The 18637-nt window shown below is 45.8% G+C and overlaps 1 protein-coding gene across 15 annotated transcripts in view; it reads left to right on the top strand.

Moving 5' to 3' along the window:
* LOC144770585 (uncharacterized) overlaps positions 1–18637 on the top strand; it is a 655819-nt gene that overhangs the window by 30356 nt on the left and 606826 nt on the right. The window contains exon 3 of one of the 15 annotated variants that reach the window (XR_013598941.1): positions 8313–10181. The exons of the other annotated variants lie outside the window; for them this stretch is intronic. The gene's annotated coding sequence lies outside the window, so the exon portion shown is untranslated. Of the gene's footprint in view, positions 1–8312; positions 10182–18637 lie in introns of those variants that run through there. 15 annotated transcript variants of the gene reach the window in all.

Genomic DNA, 18637 nt, shown 5'->3' with positions numbered 1-18637 from the left:
TAGGGGTGGTTTAGGGAGTTTCCCTTTGAACCACAGAAGTCTCACCTAAATTGTATGCCTGTTTATCATGGGGCAGTGATATGCAGATCTTAATCTTTAGTGGGCCCATGATCCCGCCCCTGGAGGCTTAGTGTCAGGACCTCTCTCCAATCTATCCCAATCGGCCCTCAAATGGCAGAGGTTTGCTGTTCCCGTGGGATGCCCATGGTTTAAGGCTGTGGCTTGGGGGATGCACAGATAGGCTCCCCTGACCCCTGGTGTCCACTGGAGCCAGGCAGCACAGTCCACAAGATTCTTGGTGCATAAAAATGTCCATATTCTATAAGTTGTATTACTAAGCGAGTTATGCCAAAAAAAACTTTACCAATGGGAACGGTTTGGAATGGCGAATTAATGATAGGAAACAACATGAGGCTGCTCCACTGCAATCCACTATTACCGCCAGAAGATTTGTCAACCACTTCCCCATGTTAACCTGTGGGAAGAGCAAGACTCAATGGTAGTGAAAACTCACACAGGTATTCCTCACTACCTGGGTGCATGTGCACAATTGTGCACATGACCTGCAATGGCAGGTTGGACACATAGTCCCTAGCACCTGGAGTGCAAGTGCACCCACCTGAATCTGCAATAGCAGACTGGACACAGGTTTAACTAAGATGTGTGTCAGTGCTCACGCATGGGCCTGCGATGGCAGTGGGAATACGGAATCACAGGCACCATAGGAGCGGGTACGCACATCCAGTGGCCTAAAATTGCAGACGGCTCAGGATTTTAATCACAAGAGATACCTGTGCAATCACATCGGTCGGCGATTGGCAGACTGGGCCATGGGCTGACCCAGACTTTAGCACCTTAGCCGCGGGTGTGCACTCACCACCTTGCCCTGGCCAGCCAGACTCAGGTCTACCCCCTTGTGGGTGCGACTGACCTGGGGCGGCAGGACGTGTGCCTTTCCACTAGCATCATGGGTTCAAGCCTGCAGACACAGGCCTGCAACGTCAGGCCTCACCCAGGTGTTAGAACACCGGGGATTCAGGTATGGGATCAGTCCGAGATGGCAGGCCGGGCACCTACCACAATGCCGTGGGTGCCAGGGTGCATCCTCAAGCCTGCCAGGGCAGGCTGGACACGTATTCGAAACAACATAAGGGCCAGGGCACACACCCCAGAAGGTTGGCCTCTGTGTGGAAGTAAGATACGATTTCTGGGCGCTGGTTGTAAATCTCAAGTTGTGGCAGAGGGTCCTAGTGGACTTAAGACTCTGCTTTCACCACCCAGCCATCCACGAATAGAAGTGCATGGACTCCTTTCCTCTGTATTAAAGCTGCCAAAACTGCCAGCACTTTCATGAGAACACGTTGCTCAGTCATCAGGTCGAACAGTGGGGCCATGAACAGAAAGTGCTGGGAACTTACGGTGAACCTCACAAAATGCTTGTAGGCAGGAAGGATTGAGAGATAGAAGTAGGGATCTTGGAGGTGCGGGCATGGCAGCCAATCCTCAGCATTGAGGGCAAGCAGAACGGGGCTCAAAGACATCTTGAGTATGTTCTGCCAAATTAACAAGCTACGTATGGGTATGGTGGCCTATGGGTCTCAGACGTCTGTCTGTATATAGGTATGGATATTTTGGGTAGTTCTATAGTACAAGCCTGGCCACAAGGCAGAGGAGTGCTGTTTAGGGTCAAAGACAAGCATAGTTGTGGACAAGTTGTAAACGATTATTGCATTTTGATATAATATTCTTTAAAGCGGTGAGCCTTCAACTCTTCCCTAAATTGTAGCAGCTTTGGTTCGGTTCTGAGGACAAGGGGGTGTTGATCCAGGTGCACAGACGGAAAAAGTTTGCGCCCTTATTTTTTTTTCATTTTTACACTTCATATTCTGTGGCTACAGTTGTGCAGAGAACCACAAGAGATGTTCTGCTTGGCTGCAAGATCAGTGTGAATGCTGGTTGAGATGGCTTTGTAAGTGATGCACCTGTTTTTCGAGATCGTGTGGGCAAGGGTACCCAACTGAGTTCCAACATGGTGTGGATAGTGTGATCACATTTCTTGAGGCCCAGGATGACACATGCTTCAGCCTTTAGGATACCCTTAAAGGGTGCCATTGTGGAGTCTGAGTGGCTATGGAGTAATGCACTACCATCATCAAGATGCAAGAGTGCAAGGGCTTGAATAGCATTTCCGACACCGCTTTCTGGAAGAAAGGGTTTCACTTTCTTTAGAAGAGAGAGATGATAACAGGCGAGCTTTATTTTTTGGCAATGTGTTCCTTGAGCTTGAGGTCAGTGTTCAGAGTGAATTCAAGTGATTTTTCACTGGGTGAACGTTGAGGGTTGGAAGTCAAAGTGTTAGATATTTCCTTTGCAGAGGGAAAAGTTAACTCCAACGCTTCTGCTCCCTTTTATATTTTCATAGTGAACGAAGAGACTTCTGAAGGAGGACCAGAGGAGAGTTAAGTGACATCTACTTCTGGAGAAGTTTCAAAAAGCTTTTACTTTGTAAATCAAGATATAGTCCGGCACTAGAGAATGAACTGTCAGCTTAAAGGTTATGCCTACTGTAAGGCATGTGGCATTTGCCATGCAAAGGGCGAGGCTGCCAAAAGCAAAGTCTTTGTGCGCTATAGAGTTCAGTCTTTTAGACTCCCAGTCAGTAGGGGCCTCGGAAAAGTCATATGAGTTCAGCTTTGGGAAGGAAGCACGGGCCACCAAGCTTTCTGATAAAGGAAGTGACGACCAGATCTTTGGATCACCTGGGGCAGGTGTGTTGTCTAGCTATTTACCTATGGCGTAACAAAAGCTGAGGGTGCCCCCCTGCAAGACATGCGGAACGGGCCCCCTGCCATTCGTCCACCCTTTTCTATGAGGACCACTAACCAGATGGTGTCTTAGCGCCTGATTTACAGTTTGGCAGACAGGAGACTCTGCTACAAAAGTAGCAGACATCATGTCAGCCGTAACACAAGAGCATAATAGTCTACGGCACATGTAATATGGCGAATGGGGTATCCATCAAGTCTCAGAAGAAGCCAACACAACATCGGCCCCTTAGTGTTTGGCATCCTCTGTCATCTAAGGGTCTTCAATATGGTAAAAATGGATTTGCTCAATTTTCCTCTCATAGAATTCAAATACCATAGTGAAGCATGTGTTTTTTTACTGTCTCTGTGCCAGTGGATATAGGGCTGTTCCTGAGAACGTTTTCCCAGCCTACGTAAAGCAATCTCAGGCACAACGCCAAGATTCTCAAAGTTAGGACAAATATCCCCCTTTTTAGCTATATTAATGTTGTGAGACCAGATGCATTTGTTGTTGGAGACTGAAAGAGGAGCAGGAGTAATGTATGGAAAGCAGGTTAAACATCTCCTAGAATGTACCCTTTAATTACAGATAGCTAAAAAGGAGGGTATGTTGGGTAAGAACTTATAATTTGATTTTATATTAAGTGCTGACATCATGTGCTATTTGTGCAAGCATTCAATGTTAGTGCAAATACACATTTTGTTAGCTTTAAGATGATGAAGGGTTGAGATGGCCCACCTGGATCGCACATCTCTGAACAGGTGCTGATACACAGAAACACTTGACCATTACTACTGGGATTAGAAATCATCTTGCCTTGACGAGTACAGAACACACACATCTAAGGACCAGGTTTATTACTCAGTCAAACATCTTATAAAGATTAGAATCTGTGCCCTGCAGATTTCAAACAGATCTCTGCAACATGGGCTCAACCCCCTGATCTCTCTTTAATTGGATTTAGGCCAATTACCACAGGGTACACATACATGTGTGCCTGTTATAGTTAGCTTGGGTGACTTCCCTGCTGCTCAGCTGGTGTGGGTCTTGGAATGCCTGGTGACATAATAGAATCCTGGGTGCCTGGCTTGTGTGGAGTGGCAGTTGATGGCAGGCAGGCTGAGTGGCAGGGAGGCAGGACTTCATTAATTACAACAGTGCCACATGTGCCCAGCCCAATGAGATATTTTAATAGCTTATCTTAAGCTCTTTTTACAAAGCACAAACAATGCTTTGTGCTTTACTCGCATGAAGGAATTGCTTTTTTATACAGTGATTTATGAAACACGCTCCCGAATAGAGAAAATATCACATTTAAACGGAGTTAATTTGAGGTCGGAAATATCAAGTATTGATATTACTCAATTTAATAATATCCAGCTACATATGGAGGTTGATATGAAGTTTACATTTAGCAGAGGTGCTGAACCCCTGAACTAGATTACCAGAAAGGGAGATCTGCTTTCACATTGTACCAAAAAGCTTAGAGGCACATTCGTTTTACAGTGCTGTGAGAGCCCGTACTTTAGGGCACTATATTAATTAGAACAGAGATGCTATGCAAGAGTGCATTGTGTGGTCAGTACTGAGATACCAGTACCTACTGCAATTCTGGTGCAGGCACACGGTGAGGATTCTGTTTGTTTCAGTGCTCGTGTACAAGGTGATGCGCAGAAGCACCCATCGGCCAGTCAGCAGCGACTGTCAAGTTATGACCATTCCTCACCCCCAGATTACTGAGCCACCAGAAGAGATCCCCAGGGAGCATTGCATCCTCCCTTTATTAGGTGAAGCTCTTGAAAGTCACTCAGCATCACTTTCAAATGTTCCCTCTGCCTGCCCCTCCAAATCTTGTCCAAGCAGTCCTCACAGGCCACTGCACCACTGGAGAACCACCCGATACAGCCTCGCAGAAGACTTGTGTCATCAGGCGACTCAACACAGCCTATCGGTAGCCATATATATGCCTACCGCCATGGGTCCAGACATTCACAATATAGGGCAGACCAAGACAAAAGCATCCCTTGGACTAGCCATCTTCCCAAAGTCCTCCTTGCCCCGTGGCCTCAATGTTCAACCAACATCAAGATCTATCAAGCACCACACTAGCCACTTCCCCCTCTCAGAATCCCACAAAGCCCCCTTAGGCCTCATCCGCAGATACCCCAAAGAAAACAGGAACTTGAAGAATTCTCTTTGAAGAATTCCTAGAGCTGGTCATCTCATCCTCCATGCAGGATTCCAACACTACCGTTCTTTGAATCTTCAACCAATCCGGTGACTCCAGCACCAAAAATGAAGAAATGTCTCATATTCCTCAATCACCTGGACATCAAACAGCTCATCTCAAAAACCACCAACTACAAAAGTTACATCTTTAAATGCATCCCATCAACATTCTCTGAAATACACTGCATGAACCCACTACCCCTGAACTATATGGATTACTTCAGCATTCCTTTTTTCATCCTCCACACCACGACAATACACCGAGGGCAACCAAAGAAATAAAACCCAGCTTTCTGCATTATCAAGGTACTCCCATGCATGCCCTCCTAGAAGACCTCATCCACCATAGAGACTGCATGAGATGCCATCGCCAGACATCTACAACAGTACACTGAAAAACCACACACAACGTATCCTCAAAAATGAGATCCTTGAAACTGAAACCTTGTGCCCCATGGTTCACACAAGAACTCTCCATCAACAAGCACACCATATGCAGACAGGAAAAGGAAATGGAGATGATTACGGTCTCAGACAACCTCACCCAGTCTAAAGCATTCAGCTATGTATGCAACGGAGCAACAGCTATTTTAAAGACACCTTCTACAAACCTAACATCAGTGAATTAATTAACAGAAGTAAAGCTATTTTTAAAGGCACTAAACATTCAATCAATGCTCTTCCAGTTCCTCCAAACACACAGTCAGCACATAAGTGTAATGCTATCAACTGATTTTTCACCAACAACATCCCACATCAACAATACAAAAACAATGCCTGATCTACCCCCTATCCCTCATCACTCCACCACCTTCAAGCTCCTCTCTCATACAAAACTCACCAACATCCTGAGCTTGCTGGAGGCTACTGCACATGAAGACAATATCCAACCCTCCTTCAACATCAATTCCCTTCATGAATAAGCCTTTGCTCCCATCCTCATCATTGTCAAAGTCTCCCAAAGCTAAGGAACCTTTCCATTCCAAATGCTCTCAAGACAGGATATCCTGTCATTACTCAAGAAGCTGATGTTGGACCAAGGCGATCTGGCCCAATAATACCATATTGCCAAAGTATATTTTTTATGAAAGGTCATCACGAAAGAAGTCACCACTCTATATCTGGAACAGATCCACAACAACAATTTTCTAGAGGACTATCTGTCTGACATCGGACCACACCACAGCATGGATGCAACGACTCTTCAAGTAGTCAATCACATCCTCCTCGTCAACAAAAAAAATGACCACTACAACCTGATCCTGTTTGACCTCCCCATAATCTTAAAAAGTGTCCACAGTCTTGCAGTGAGTCAATCCCTGGAAACTAGTATGGACGTCTCCACGCCAGTCCTGCAGTGGTTCAGATGGTACCCCTTCGATTGTCATACAGCTATGAGACACATGACCCATCTAACGTGGACTACCTCAAGAATCAATTCTCACTCCCATCATCTTCAGCTTCTATATTGAACTACTTGCATCCCTGGTAACATACAGCAACATCAAGATCGATCAACACACTGACGACATCCAACTCTACCTGAACATTTCCTCAGTTGATGACATTCAGCATTTCAGAATCTGCCTCAAGATAGTAAACAGTTAGATTGCTCAACTCAATAAAGATAGAGTTCATCCTAATTCTCAATAGCTCCTGCCATCCACAGAAGCAACTGTGGCTCATTGACACAAACCTAATCTGAATCATCCCCAGCTGACTGACAGTCCAAAATCACTTGGCATCATCCTTCACACAGAATCACCTTTAAGGAACATATTGCTGAGAAAACAAAGATAGCTTGTCACCAACCCTTTCTCTTGAAAGAAACAGTGCTCTTCCTCCCTGAAAGTGACTACCAATAACGGTGCAATATCCAGCCCTTACACACGGGCCAAGGACATTCTTTGCTCCATGCACTATACCATACCACTCTGGCATCCCATAAAGACATCCTACACACTGTGCTGCATCTCATCAAGGGCCTTTGAGAGCATGACTGTAGCACTACTCTCAAGGAACATCACTGGTTCCCTTCCATACTTATATCATCTTCAGGATCAGCTGCATCACTTAAAAGGCCATTGGAAACTCCGCCTTGACTTTACCGGGCCAGGAAACGAAGCACCTCAAATATAGAGCACCGAACCAGAAGCCGTGACATGCCGGACTAGGGCTGAACATGTGCTAGGAGGTAAAGATGCAGAAGACCGACCTAACATCCCTGCTGACATCAGTGCTCCAACCCTCCTGGCATTCAGGAAGACGCTGAAGACCCACCTCTTTAAGGCATTGTACCCCCTGTTCCCACATTAGATACCCACTCCCTATCTCACCGATCATCCCCTAACTGAAACCATGGACTCTTGCTTTCTTGTTCAGTGTTCTGTTGTTTCCTGCTTAGGTTTGCACTGTATAAGTACTCATACATAGCAGTGTAACAGCATATTCAAAATAACATTCTGAAAGTGAGGAGAGTGATGCTGCACAAAAGGTCTGCAGATTTGCCACTGTATGTATTCAATATGATATGAAGCTCAAAAGGTGCATTTAAAGAGCGGTTCAGGTCTGGCTAGATCCACACTGTGACTTGTGTTTACACTGAGATATCCATGTGAACCAAAAGCCAAATCAGGGGGGTTTGTGAGAGCTCTGAGTGTGTCAGTACTGGGATAACAGAGCCTGGTGCAAGTTACAATAGAGAAGTCTTAAGCACGCTTGTTGGATCTCAGAGTACTGGGGCAGCAGTAAACGGAGTAGGTCAGGATAGACATATGGAGATGTCTCGATGCTTGGATAGTAGTGCATGATGCATTTCACGATAGAGATGTAGTGAGAGAGTATGGCTGATGCTCAGCACTGGCTTAAGACTGCAGGGTGCGGATGGGCATAGAGGTGAATTGTCACAGCTACGAGACTGTACCAACACTGGCATAGTCTTGTGGGATGCAGATCAGGATAAGGGTGCATTGTGAGACCTCAGTAGATCTCTCATGACTAGCAAAGGAGTGAACAGTGCAAGGGAGGGAGGAGATATCTTGTGAGGGATTAGTGGATCTGCCAGTACCCTGAAAGCAGTACAGAATGTTGGTCACCCAGTACTGCGATAACAGTGCAAGGTGCAGGGCAGATTACAGGTACATTGCAAGAGGTGAATGGATTACGCAAAACTGGGTATCTGTGCGCTATGAAGGTCAGGATAGAGATGAATTGACATTTCATAGCATATTACAAGTAGTGTGATAGCATCTATATAGCATTTTACCTTTTCCCAGGTCCACTGAAATATGCAGCAGAGAAAGGCCAAATTAAGCAGACGTGCTAATTAAATGAGATGCCTCGAAACGCTACATTTTGCCTTGAAAGAAGGCACAGGAATGTAGTTTTCAGAAAATTGTCCTTCCTACTACTCAGACTTAGATTGTACAACATGTATAGTGTTGACTCAGAACAACACGATTCGGCCTACACACACGTCTTGCAATAAAAGGTATGTCTCATTTATTTGTGACCCTGTTTATCTACTACATTAAACTTGTATTCTGTTTCAAGTTTACCCTATGTTCACAGCATACAGTCTCCAGAGTCCAGTTTTAAAATGTACCTGTTTCCTATGCCTTCCAACAGGTAAAACTTGCAAATTTAATCTGGGACGTTCCAATAAAGGGAAATTAACCCTCTAAACAGGATCACACGGACCAGATGCGTTTTCGGAAATCCAAGCAAAAACCAGAGTTTCCAAACTGCCCCGTGTCAAAGTAACTCACCCAGGCCTCAATGTATCTTTGTAATTTGGTGCTTGTTTTGTTTTCCCAGTTATGAACTCAAGACTATAAATACCATAATGCAAATACAATGAGGACTGGGTGGCCTTGTTGCTCCTGGCATAGTGTGATATAAGAGCTCCAGAAGAAGCAAGACAATATTTAACAAGCATTGGCATAGCAAATAGGTCTCACTTTTGGGACCTTATAAGTATTTAGTTATGCAGCACAATATCCTTGGTGCAACAACATCAACTGTTGCATGGCTAAACAATTATAAGGGCCCAAAAGCACTGACACCAGGGCTATTATGCAATATCTGTCCTGATGAAAGCCCAGGACAATGTGGGTCAGTTGAAGGGGCTGAAACATGTTGACGGCTTGAGTGAGGGTCTTAGAACCATAATATCCTAGTGTACCTCCCCATGTATTTTTTCTTAACTCATACCCAATTTCACCACTAATAAAGGGATATCTTAGTGAGAGAAGTATTTTTTATATGTAGGTCCCCGGTAGGATCTATCCAAGTGCTCTCAGAATGTCAGTAGAGTCCACCCTGGCTTTGAGGGGTTGTGTTTGGCCCTGATGATGAAGCATGCCACTACTAGAGTGGGTGAGGATCACAAAAAAAATATTCTTTTGTTTAATGGATACATTTGTGATGTGGTCCCTGTGACAAACTCCAGGAGTTGTTTTTTTTAGCATAGGAATACTTTAGATTTGAGTGTTAATTGTTCTTGTACAACCTGACCAGCTTTTACCATTACACGTTTGTCCACCAAAAAAGCTTTTATTTTACAAACATGCAAGTACGTTGGAATTTGTAAACCACAATATGATTGACTGAGAAGTGGGAGCGAAATATTAAATATCTGTAGATTATATTGTCGAGAAATGGGGTAACCCTCAAATGATTTTCTGGATACTGGTCATATTTTCAGTGCTCATTTATTCCACATGTCCCAACCAAAGCTGCCTGCCCAAGTCTTTTCTTTCGAACGTCCAAAGGTAAAAAATATTCATACATATATATACACAGATTTTAGCATTGGTGAAACACTTATTGTGAAGTGTTTACGTTTAACATTTCACCCTTGACAAAAAAGGAAAACTTTGACTTCATGACCACGCACTTTCAAATTCTTTACAGCAAGCTACAACATAAGACCAATAAGTAGTGGGAGGACACATAATAAACAGATGCACTAATAGAAAGGCTAGCAGCAAAATACAAACAGTTCTGAAGACCACTGATCAATATTAAGGATTGCATCCGAAAAAGAAAAAAAAAATACTCATTTTAGGATGAAAAAGCTATCTATACGAAACAAAAGCAACTGTCCTAGACATTTAACTGTGTGTGTTATGCGCACTACCTTTCTCGGTCACTTCGCGTGAAGGTAGGTTCTAGGGAGGGAGACAGTAAAGAAAGAAAAGGGTTCTGAGGGACACCAGCGTGTTTGAAGAATCATGGAGTGTTGTCAAATCCGTGCCATATAAAAGATGCAACCCCATTTTCAGAAACGGACAGTTTACAGACCCTTCCGATGAAGAGGAGCGAAACGGTAAGTACAAAGAGCAAAAGTTAGTAGCGTGTCAGGGCTCAGTGCAGTCTTACAACACAAAATCACCTCCACAATAAAAGAGGTATTTGGCAATGAACGAAAGCACCATCGGTAGGCATCTGCTTGGAAATCACATCCGGTGCACGAAATTTCCAAAAAGTACAAGATCAGCAACATCCAACTACTCCACAATAGTTAAAGATGAGCCGTAGTGTTATAAACATGAACTAACACAGTTCAAGTGGACCTAGTTTACAATTTATTGTGTACCAAACCCAAACCATTTCTTTTTATATGACTGGTAAACCCAATCAAAAAGTACATCGATGTGTACTTCCAGTTAGAGGTGTGAGCTTTCTAGATTACTTGCTAACACAAATCAGGCCTTATAACGTACCTAATGAGAGGCGCTGAATGGGGGTGACAGAAAGCCTTACGGAAGAAGATCTTCGAATTCAGAATAAACAATATTTGTATTACTTGTTCAAAAACACCGTGCGGCCGTGAAAGTGACACGGCTGCGAAAGTGAAAGTAATCACGATCGTGATGCACTTAATGACCCGTGATGGAGGGAAAACAGATGGCGGCTGCACACGTGCACGCGCGCGTAACCGCAAGCTTGAGGCCAGCAAAAGCCTGTAGTAGCACTTCCAAAACCCACTTACTAAATGTCTCGCAGAGTAGCACCTGCGTTGGCTCAGGCGAGACCTAAAAAAGTATTAGTTTGATGTCCCAAAAATGGACTTTGAGCTGCAGCAAGTGAGATTACAGGGGGTAGAGGCCAGGAAGCATATGCTGTGCTATACCTCCCTTCAAATTTGGACATGAACATTGCACCAGCTTGTGCAATGGCTCTGGGGCCCAGAGGCCTGAGGGGCCCACTGAACCCCGATTATTGCTGTATTTCAAAGTTCAAATAGTGGCCAGAGTGCCCATTCCCTTCCTTACACTAGGGCCAATGACACACTGGCTATGCCATTGGGGCTGGACTGGCCTATAGGACAATCTGGCCGTGCCAGAAAGGCTGGCCTGGCAGGTGAGTGTGCGTGTCATTGCTTTAGCACTTTGTGGGCCTGTTTTCTGGCTGATGGTTGTGTTGTTTGCTGATTGATGTTTTTCCTGATATTACCACAAACCCTTCCTGCAGGAAGCACACATGCATGCAGTCTCCCGCACCCTGCAAAATACCTACAAGAGTGTCCCTTCATAAGTTCCAAACTGCTCTGAATTGCAAATCTGGGACACCTTTTTAGCTATCTGATATGCTAATGAAGAGTACTTGTATGTTGGCTCACAGCTCGATTTTCTCTCCCAGTCCAACCTTAGCTCACTGTGCTTGTATGGCGGATGGCATCAGATCGTTGGGGGAGGGTTAGCTGCCAAGGTTTTCAAGTGTGACATTCCCATGGTTTCAGTGTACTTGTGAGTGACATTCAATGACCACATGTGTCACACTTTCTTGCAAGCAAAATCAAGCAATGAAGTAAATGGAAACATACATATGAGAAATTACACCAATTTGAGCAATGAGAAACTCTAAAGAGATCTTGAAACTGCTGCAAAGCCCTTGAACTCTGCAACAGACATATCAACCCTTTGTGCTAATGTATGGTGAGTGAAAACTGCCACTAGACAAAAATCGATTTTCTCCAGCAGGAATATTTATTAGTTAACTATTAAAACCCGGTATTTGTAAAGCGCAAACTAATCACCCCTATGGGTCTCAAGGCGCTTGGGGGCATCAGGGAGATTAAGCGAGGTATTGCCCAGAGTCACATGATGCTGTGCTGAGCTGCCACCAGTGCCGGAAATCAATACGTGAGCCCCATGCTCTGGAGTAAGCTGTACCTCTCCCTATTACATTTTTATTGTTGCCTGAAAACTGTTGGGCACGTAAGTAACTCTGCAGCAGGTCAGGTGCTTTCAAACCCATGTTATCTCTGAGCACAGCACCCCACCCCAGCTCAGCGCCACGGTAGAGCTGAACCACAAGTAACAAAAGGATGTCTGTAACAAAAGCAGTAACCCACTGAGCTATCCACATACAGTTCTGTGATATGAATGCCAGCGTTCTTTGCAGCAGGCATAGTAACCCTCTGTGCTACTTTATGGCGAGTCAACTCAAAACTGCCACCAGACAAAACTCCATCCCTCTTCAGCAGGTTTTTTGACTTACCAACTCAGAGTCACTGCCAGTGCTGGGTAAAATGCCTGCTGTCTCGCGCTGCAGTCACACTCACTGCAGACATCTGCTCAGACAGCGTCTGTGACGCGGACGCAGGAGTGAGTTGCCAGTCCAGAGGGGAGGGCAGGCTGGCACAGTGGGAGATGCCCCTCCTCTCTGTAGTCTGCTGTGGAAGTCAAGGTGAGAGCTCATGGCCTGGCACCCCTGTCCAAGTTCAGAGCCCTGCCCCCTGTGCCTTTTATAGACAATCAGGCTAAGCACCGGCTTCTACCTGACCGGATATGACTCCCCAGCAACTCCACACGACAGGGCAGCGTGTGTGGAGGTCAGGAGAACACAATTTGACCTTCATGTATTTAATTCCAGTGGGCGGGGCCCCCACTCGGGCTGCAGCCTCAACTCCTGGGGGCACAGACCGGCAGGATTTGACATTAAAACATCCTTCCTACTGTTGTTCACCGAACCGGGCCCTTTTGTGACAGTAACTAGCCAGCAGGCAGCTGGCTGCATTGGTGCACAGAAGCACCATGTGTACCCGAGAGGCGCTAGTAACCCCACTCTGGCAGCGCCGTCGAAGATGGAAACACAGATGCCCTCCTGCCTCAGAATCATGCCCACCACGGCCGCAACAGAAAGGTCAGCGTCATTGACACTACACCTGTGGGGAGAATAATACAAAATGGCGGCCTACCTTGCCAATGTACTCAGCAGAAACAAAACGCCTTCCTGCCTCAGTAATGACTGAGACACAGCCGTATATAGATTAAGTAATGGAATGAGGATTTACAGTCTATAATATACTGCTTGCTGTTGCATTTTGGGAAACACACCTCAAGTATGGAGAACAAAAACGTTCTGTTACAAACCGCAGCAAAGGATGGAAACTGTTTTTTTTTCTTTGAAATTAGATTTTTATTTGCATTTTTCTCATTTAACATGTTGCATTGTTATTTCAGCACATGTATATATCCATTTATATATTACATTTTTTCTGCACACAGAGGGGAAAGCAGGAGAACAAAAGACAGTTGATTCATGTCACAAACCGTTCCCGTAAATTGGATGGAAACAGTTATTTAATGTAAACTGTAGGCATAATTTAAAAATAAAAAACACTACCATCTTCGGAACACTAGCTCCCTCGAGAACTCCGTCAAAATATGGAGTGATTTGTAAACAGCCTCTTATATAAAAACACTTTTCGTTCGTCAATGTTATTTCTTTTAACAGGCAGTGACACAACACCCGTGGGGGGCTGATTCATGCAGGGGCACCGGCGGGCTCAGTGTGTGACAGTCAGGCCACGTGGTCCCGCCTCCGAAGCAGCCGCAGGATGTCTCAGCCAATCAATTACTGTCAGCTGCGCCCAGCCTGCAGCGCGCGGCCCGAGGTGACAGCCGCAGTTGCAGGCTGCAGCCTACTTAAATAATTATGTTGAATCTGTCAAATTAATTAACTCTTGAAACGCAGAGAGCGCCGCGGCCAGTACGGCGAGTCTCCTCTGCAGCAGTGAGCACAGCTCTCACGTGCCTCTTGTTTATGCAGCTCCTCTGGACAGCCACGGACTCCCAGCTTCTCTCGTAGCGCAGGTGGTGTCAAGGCGCTAAATATGCGTGGCTAATGCATTTTAGTGCAGTGATGCGAACCACCACACTAAAATGCATACATCTCACCCCTGAGGCGTGGTACTTGGCAGGGCTGGGGTGGGATGTGAAGGGCTTAACTTTGGTGAATGAAAATTATCCAGCAAGGAAGCGATGGGCCTGGGTGGAGGCGCTCCTTCAGCACTGCTCATTGAGGGATGCTCTCTCTGAGGGGCCCACCCATTCTCTAAACAGGACTTGCAGAGCTATGCCTGAAAGAGAAAAAATAACAATTTTGTTGGCTTTTTGCCCCGGATCTGCACGGTGTCAGCGCTGAGCATGCTGCTCACTACAGCGGCTTTAGAAAGACAAAGACAATCTGTGGGACCCCTTAATTTATTGATGCTTGGGGCCCCTACGCGCCGCAGTGGTGTCCTGTATGCTCTTAATTAGTCTGTGTACTGCTGGACCTGAGAAGTGTTTGATCCCAAGCACCCAGGAGAGGCTGCAATAGAGTCTCATTGGTAGACAGTAGAATCTCAGAGATTGGGGAGAGGGACTGCAAAATCTCAGTCAAAATATTAGATGTTTTCTCTACAATGTGCAAAGTTAACTCCAGAGCTACTGCTCGCCTCTGTAGCAAACTGTCGTGCCCACAGGATGGCACTAGGACCCTGGGGACTCAGGGTCGAGGACAGGGACACCGGACACCACATCCGGTCAGGGGAGGAGAGCTGGGGACAGTTGGGAAGTAGGACCTCGAGGTGAGAGGTCGGGGGACGCCGAGTGCTGCAAATGTATGATGCGAGATATATATAATAAAAGAAGTCACTGACCGGCCAGATCGTCTCCTGTGCAGTTCCTGACGTCTGACTACACGACAACTGGCGACGAAGGCGACCGCATCCATCTGCATGCCCATGGACAAAAAGAGCGTTTTCCACATCAGGAGTGCACCGTGGATCTCGTCGTGCTCAGAGGACAAGTTGCAGCAAGTATCCAAGGAGAAGAAAAAAAGAAGCGCAGCGACGCGGGAGCCCACCCCGACCGCTGCGAAGGAAATCTGATTGTCCCGGTAAGCGCCGCGTAAGGAAGCGCGAAGTTTAAAGGACTTGGCGCGAGCTCTCGCAAGAGTCTCGGCGGCCATTTTAGAGTCAGACGCGAGGGCCAATCAGCAAGCAGGAAAGCACCGGCGACCATTTTAGAGTCAGGAAACGATCGGATTGGCTGCGAAGTCCCGCGAGACTATCGGCGGCCATCTTGGAGTCAGGCAAATAAGCCAATAGGAAGCCAGAACAGCTCGGCGGCCATTTTAAGGACAGGAAAAGATCGAATACAAGCAAGAAGTGCAGAGTTTTCACAAAAAAAAAAGAAACAAAGCACGGGTAAAGCCAAGGAAAGTGAATAAAGGCTACATAAAGGAAAAAGAGACAAAGAAACAAAATAAGTATATACAAAGCACTAGGAAAGGCAAAAGGAAGACAAGAACAGTACAAAGAAGAAAAGGCAGGAAATGGCAGACCCGAAACCAAGTGCGCAATATAGGAGACCACTACCATTCAGCCTATCTGAACCCCAAACAGGAATAAGATGGGAGAAATGGGTCAGGCGTTTTGAGAACTATGTAGACGCAACAGATGTCACGGCAGCCAAGAAATTAGAGCTGTTTTTAAATTTAGTGGGGGATGAGGTCGAGGATCTGCTGGTGACACTGCCAAAAGAAGAAACTGCCACCTATGACAAGCTAAAAAAATGTCTAACGAACAAGTTTGATCCACAAAGAAACGTAGATTTCGAAAGATACAGTTTCATGATTGCGTTCCAACAGGCTGAAGAATCACTAGATGATTTTGCAACAAGGTTGAGGAAACTAGTGACTCATTGCGAATTTGATAAGTTTGACAACGAGCAGGCAATAAGGCTACCTATCATCGAAGGCTGCCGGGACGTAGAATTCCGAGCAAGAATACTCAAAGAACCGATATCCCTAGAAAACATCCTCACACCAGGGAGGGCAGAAGCGCGAGCAACAGCACATGCAAAAGAGATGGAATGTGGCAAAGGAAGAGGTGGAGAACAAATTCATCGGATGGCGAGCAACAACAGAACAGGAAACTGGAGACAAGACAGAGGTGATCAAGCAGGGAGGAAGCAACAAGAAGGAACGTGCTACAGATGCGGACTCGAGTTCCCACACCGAGGCCCATGCCCAGCATTTGGCCAGATGTGCAGAAAATGCAACGGAAGGAACCATTACGCCAGCGTATGTCAAGGGGTACAGCTCAGGAACGACCGAGGAAGAGCAAGCAGAGCAAGAATGCCGACGACCAGACACATCAGACACGTAGAGACAGGAGTGAGAAGCTCATCCGCAGAGTAGGGGAAGACTGTGAAGAAGAAAAAACAGAATGGCTGTACCTCATGACGGAAGTCAACACAGAATCAGAAGGAGATGAAGAAGAATGCGACGAAATAATATGTCTGGTGGACAAGAAGAAAATAAAGAAAACAGAGTCAGTAACAATAAAGGTGGGGCCACATGATACCACATTTGTTTTGGACAGTGGCGCAACGTGCAATATCATGTGCGTCTCTGAGTATGAGAAAATGAAGGTAAAGCCATCACTGAAGCCATCCCGAGTGCGAGTATTCACATGGGGGTCAAAACGACCAGTGATCAACATGGGGAAATTCAAAGAAGAACTAAGATACAAGGATCAAAGACTCACGGAAGAGATACATGTGCTCAAAGGAGACATCCCAGCGCCATGCTTGTTGAGCAATGTCACGGCACAAGTGATGGGGCTGATGGAAATGACGTATAATATGTCAGAAAAAAAAACATTCTAAAAGAATACCCCAAGCTAATACAAGGGCTAGGAAAGCTGAAAGGACGACAGATAACGTTGCATATCGATGAAACTGTAAGACCAGTTGTGCAACATCACAGAAGAGTGCCCATACACCTACAACCACAAGTCGAAGAGGAACTGAAGGACTTGTTAAAACAGGATATCATAGAACCAGCGGATGGACCGACACCGTGGGTATCACCCATCGTGGCCGTCCCAAAGAAAGACAAATCGAAAATAAGAATATGTGTGGACATGAGGATCCCGAACAAAGCAATTGAACGTGAACGACATCCAGGTCCACACCTAGACGACATGATTAGCTGTCTCACAGGTACAAGACGATTCTCAAAACTAAATCTATGCAAGGGGTATCACCAACTCGAGCTAGACCCTCAGTTGCGGTATATCACGACGTTCTCTACTCATCTAGGCCTATTTAGGTATAAGCGTTTGAGTTTTGGGATCTCATCGGCTGCGGAAATTTTTCAAGAGACAATTCGTCAAGTCATCCGGCCGGTCAAGAATAGCCTGAACTATAGCGATGATATCCTGGTGTTCGGCAAATCAGACGAAGAGCATGACACTGCCTTAAGAGAGGTATGTTCACATCTGGAAGAAGCAGGTCTGACACTTAATGAAGAAAAATACGAACTGGGGCGGAACGAGCTGGTATTCTTCGGTCATATCTTTTCCAAAAGAGGAATGCGGCCAGACCACCGCAAGGTGGAAACACTGGAAAAGGCAAAAAAGCCCACAGATGTGGCAGAAGTGAGATCATTTCTAGGGCTAGCAAGCTACTGCGCGCAATACATCAAAGACTTCGCAACTGTCAGCGCGCCACCAAGGGAGCTGACGAAACAAGGACAAAATTTCCTGTGGACCAGCGAGTGTGACAAAGGATTTGAGGAAATAAGAAGGGCGGTGACAGCAGTGGATCACCTGGCCTATTTCGACCCGAAGCTATGCACAGAGCTGACAGTGGATGCAAGCCCCGTGGGGCTGGGAGCAATTTTAGTACAACATCAACCCGGGAGAGATTCCCCAAGACACATCGTGGCATATGGGAGCAAGAGTCTGACAGACGTCGAGAGAGGATATTCACAACCAGAGAAAGAGAGCCTGGCGGTGGTATGGGCCTGTGAACATTACCACATGTTCGTATATGGGACGCTGTTCACGATTTTAACAGACCATCAGGCCTTGATAACAATATACGGTAACCCGAATGCAAAGATACCGCCAAGAATAGAAAGATGGGGAATCAGACTCATGGACTATAATTTTACAATAATTCACAAGCCAGGAAAAGAGCAAAACCCAGCAGACTACGTGTCAAGGCACCCCCTGCCACAAAGCTCGCAAGTGACAACAATGGCAGAAGAGTACCTGAACTTCGCACTGAAACTCAGCACACCTGCGACAATAACACTGAGTGAACTAGAACAAGAAACAAAGCAGGATGACACCATGCAGGAGGCAATGAAGATCAACAAGGCGCAACGATGGAGACATGTGAATAGCAACATGTGCGTAGGTAGAGGAATAAACAAATAAGAACTGCTGGCATTCAAAAGAATCAATGAGGAACTGTCGGAATGTGAAAATGGAACAATAATGAGAGGCACTAGAATAGTGATGTCCCAAACG

Source organism: Lissotriton helveticus, chromosome 7, assembly GCF_964261635.1.
Source record: "Lissotriton helveticus chromosome 7, aLisHel1.1, whole genome shotgun sequence".
Lineage (NCBI taxonomy): Eukaryota > Metazoa > Chordata > Amphibia > Caudata > Salamandridae > Lissotriton > Lissotriton helveticus.
The sequence above is the reverse complement of the archived record's forward strand: the minus strand, read 5'-3'. Positions and strand labels throughout refer to the sequence as shown.